Source organism: Amblyomma mixtum, chromosome 3, assembly GCF_055824585.1.
Source record: "Amblyomma mixtum isolate Tamu chromosome 3, ASM5582458v1, whole genome shotgun sequence".
In the NCBI taxonomy this organism is placed as follows: Eukaryota; Metazoa; Arthropoda; class Arachnida; order Ixodida; family Ixodidae; genus Amblyomma; species Amblyomma mixtum.
In genome coordinates, this window is record NC_143014.1 from 254,454,013 (window position 1) to 254,458,799 (window position 4,787).

The 4,787-nt window shown below is 44.8% G+C and overlaps 1 non-coding gene across 1 annotated transcript; it reads right to left on the minus strand.

Moving 5' to 3' along the window:
- Window positions 1-914: 914 nt before the first annotated feature.
- Window positions 915-985, minus strand: TRNAG-GCC (transfer RNA glycine (anticodon GCC)). The gene has a single exon. It is a non-coding gene; the product is annotated as a tRNA-Gly (tRNA).
- Between the last annotated feature and the right edge of the window lie 3,802 nt (window positions 986-4,787).

A 4,787-nucleotide genomic window follows, 5' to 3' on the forward strand; every position in this document is an offset into this window, starting at 1 on the left:
GGGTGGTCTGACACCGAAACATACCACCAGGATACGCCCCTGATCCGACCAGCAAATGAACCTTCGCAAGGAACGACCGCCGATTTCTAGAAGGTGTGCGCAACTTCCGTAGGAAAAAAGCACTCTTCACCTTTCAACTTGCTTGGATTGCAGCAATCTTACCCGTTGATTCATTACGGGTCTCGGCTACGGCTCAGGTAGCGTTGAGTGCGACCGGAATCCCAATGAAAAGTAGAGTACACCCATGTATTTATGCTAAATGCACAGAAGCATGCACACGTGCGTGCCACGTCATTTTAAACGCAAGAACTCAGACATTACTGGGTCCTATGGCTCTAAAAGAAACTCCCAAATTTGATTCTTTTTATTAACCTTTCGAAGCCACTTTCGGGTACTTTTGCCACCCTCATTAAACGAACGGTCTGGTATGAAAAAGCCGGTCGAGCAGAGGGCAGATAATGTCAGAACGCTGCACGCATATCTGCTGTATGACAAAAGGCTCTAGCCCATGACAACACATATCTCACACCATCAAGCACTCGCTGTGATCCCGAAGAGAAACCAGCACGACGTACTCAAGCGCGGTGGAAGCATTCAAAGCAAATGTAACTTTGCAAAACGACAAAGTGGACGGACTAGCGCTGATAATTCACATTACCGTGGCTGTAATCGCAATGGATTTTTTCCTCTCTCACTTTCGTTCCTAACAGCGGGCCCCACAGTAAACCAATTTTTCTTCAAAGTGATTCCTGAAAGCAAGAGCAACCAACGATAAACACTATTTGCTAGTAGGCTGACTTAGATCACTCCATCACGTGCGGTACGCGTGGTGCAGAAGTGAGGTTACCGAAAGAACGCCTGAAACACAATTGTTTGCTACCGGAATGCTATCGAGTGAAAAAGGAAAAAGCTTATGCGTCGGCCGGGAATCGAACCCGGGCCACCCGCGTGGCAGGCGAGTATTCTACCACTGAACCACCGACGCCTGGATGCTGCGAATATTTCACCCATAAGACTGCAGTCTGCGTAACTCGCTCATCCGGTTCTCCACCGACATCCCTTGGACGCATGTGCCTTGTAGACACGCAAAGCCGTGCTTGACGACCGACGACTTCCTTCCTGATTAAGCGCCAGGGGCTCCGGTTTTTCCGGCCACGTTCACCGGAGGGAAAATTCACGTATTCAAGAGGAGCAATCTGGTGAGTCTAGCGGGCTTCGATAGTAGAAATGCGTAGCGTAATTGAATGGGTATTTTAAAAGTGGAACTGCTGATTACTTAGAGTTTCTGGGGCGCCAGTAGCTTTCAAGCGTCCCGATTGTTCTAGCGCAAACTATGCTCACATTGTGTGAGTGAAGCGCAGTAATAAACCGGAAAAATATGTGAGATGAAACAACAAAAAATGCATTATATCTCGTCGTTGCGAGCAGATGTAAGCATCGAATTTATTGTAAAAACGGCGTAGCGAATCCTGTAGGACGGCTCATGGACGGTGGTTGCCCCACTGAAGTCTTGGGCCTCCTTCATCAGCCACTTTTCATAGATTTTCAGAGCAGGTGAGGGCGCGCTTGGCTACATTTGACCACAGCCGACATAAAAAAAGTAGGTGATGCCAGAACAGTCTATCGATCGCAGTTGACTGCGCCTATCCGTTCCTCACAAGTTGTTTTTCACTTAGCCGTCCTTGCCAACATTCGCGCTGCAGGACAAAGGGATGAGCGATGATGAAAACTACATCTACCGGACAACGCGAAAGGCCGCTATATATGCGCACCTGGTGCGATACGCTGCGGCGATGGCCGAGATACGTCATACTTGGTAATTCCTGCGTACTTGCAAGTAAACTGACATAATGTTTTGCCTATCCTACTACGCATTTTAATATTTCTAATCGTCCGTGTTTATGACAGTTAATGCATCAGGTCCATTTTTCGGTTCAGTTTTTACTCGTTTTCTTTTTCCTTCAGTTCTTGCGTGCCACTGAAGCAGTTCTACAACGGTTTGATATCTATAGTTTACCCTACGGGTATGCACCACTGTCATGACGTACTGGCCATGATGTACTTAATAGCGTACGTAAAATGGCTCTCTCGCTCTATACAAAGGTTTTCTTTTATATAAGGCTCAATGAGAGATTTCCCGGTGAGGTACGGCTAGAGAGGAACTCCCTTATTTTGTCCTCGCAAAATGTCGCCTATGTGGTGTTCCAGAAGTCATTCAGCATTCCTTCACGCTTTGTACAGACCTAATACTGCTCTGGGGTGTCCTACAGAGGAAATTGATAAAAGTGGTAGGATTTTATGCAACTAAACCGATATGACGTGCAAGAGCATGTGTTTAGGAATGAGAGGCCCTCCTTTCGTCGCAGTACCCGGACACGCAACTTCACTGTGTCAACCGGGGTGCCATTGCCATGGCCCTACGTGGCCTGGACACACGCGCGTAATGGGAGGGCTGTGCGGTGGTCCTGAGACCTTGCACTGTCCAAACTTGCATAATAAAGTTTTTCATCCATCCAAGGCATTTGCTTGTGAGGCCTCCAGTCAGCCTCGTTATGCGTCCTCAACGACCGTAATCTCACGAAAGAGGAATGGCTATGCGTCTTTAGTTTTCCCAAGCTTTCGACTGCTAGATGTGCTTAGTGAGCAGCTCTAAACAGCTCAGAAGCAAACCCCTTGCACTGTATACTTTTGACGGGGACTGTACGTATGCGCTATTTGAGGAACCAATCATCATAGCATGAATATTCTTCTAGTTCCTTAGCGTACTTTACGTACCAATTACGCTATCTTTGCTGCAACTTCTTCTCTAAAATATCCTGTCTAACACTATGCTCTAATTCTTCCTGAGATTCCGCCGTACCGACGAGTACCTACAGGTGACACAATGGCTACAAGATTTATCCTGCCTGGTGCTCGGCTTATTTAGGGTGAAATGCTAGGAAAAAGGTGTTTAACCCCACCTTGAATGGAAGTAAAAAAACCTTGTGCCATGGCGCTCTTTGGCCACAGATGCCCTTGCGGCATTAGGAATCATCATCATCTTCATCTTCAATTTTTCCTGAGTTTGCCAGAGTCCTGCTGGGTTCTTAAAACAATAAATAGACGGTAAATGCCGATCTACGTTTAATAAATTACATAAATATTTACAGCTGCATTCAATCCACTATGGTAGAAAAGCTACACCATTACTAACAGGGAAGCTGCTCCCAGCTCTCTTCGTGACTGCTCCAGGTTGCACGCATGTGCCTATAAAGCCGAGCAGCTCTTTCTGGGCAGGCTCTGCAAGTTAGAAAGAAATAAAAGGCGGTGGTGAGTGAACATGTTTGGCTGAAAATAAAATCACTCAAAAGTTGTGGTCAAGATAGGAAATTGCAGATCAGCGTTAATTGTCACATAGTGCAGCATAATACAGAGCACACAAAGAAGCATAGTTTTCTTCCGAATAAGGATCCATCCGAAATTTTGGTTCCAGCATAGTGGGGTAATGCTTTCCGGTATACGACCGTGTCCGCTTTTCTTTATTTTGGCTTTCGATTTAACAGAACTAATGGTAACTTATTAATTGTTGTGAGAAGCGGGCATGCTTGGAGCCGCAAAAACGAGTTAGGGTTCCAAAAACAGGACCAGACTCAGCACACGGGTGTTGAGGAACTTCATTACAAATACCAGCCGTCAAAACGTTATCGAAGGGACTGAAGCGAATAAATTTAATTTCTCTGCGCCCAAGACATAACACTGCTGACATAATGAAACAAGGTGTAATCTTCAAATTACAGTAAAGGCGCACACTTCTACTACAAAATGCATGGATGCACGGTGTTGAAACCAAATATTGCCTTCCATAAACTCTTCACTCTCGGTGTTGCGTCAAGAGTTCGGTCTACTCGCTGTTAACATTACTCGTCGGCCACCCACGACTCATGTGATCTGTTGGGGTTTCCGTTTAATGCATCAGATTTCTTTCGTGTAATGCCACTGTCACTGCTTAAATATCACTCTAGTCAACCGAAGGTGAGAATTCTAGACAGTAGGCGTACAGCTTCAGGACTCTGATGTCATAAAGTTCCTGGGACCGCAAAATAAAAAGATAATCCTAGGAGGGCGATTCCCTTCGTATCGTATAGCATAATTAGAGCAATGAATGAAACCAGACTCTATCTTTCAGTTTTCAGCGCTTGTTCTTGAGCTGAGCTACTCTGCGAACAGAAGGGCTTTGGAGCTCCGATCACAAACCGAAACAAAAAACAGTGCGTTACTTTTATTTACCACTTTAACAATGAACATAACTCACTCCCTTTCGAGTTTTAGCTTTGGACGCACTCACAAACACACACACACACAAACACACATCAAATAGTCACCCGAAATTCAAAGACATAACAGGATTTAATACGCGACGTTTCGGCTGGAGGGACAGCCTTTTTTGAAAAAGGCTATATATATATATATATATATATATATATATATATATATATACACATATATATACAGGGTGTTTCACCTAAGACTTTCTGCAATTTTAAAAATAAGCTATTTGAATTAGATGCGCGCTTTTTCTGGCATAGCATTGTCAGTGGTGTAGTACGTCATAATGCAGCTAAGACGTGCTAACTAGCAGGCTTGTTAACCAATATTTAATAGTTAACTTTTAAACTATTACCGTTTGGCTCCTTAATTATTCAGAGGCATGCAGCCCATCGAAAGTAATGTCCATATCCGTTTTTAGAATTTCGAGAACGCGATTATCCTCGGCGCTGTGGCCCAAAAAATTCTCCGACATCGCGCCA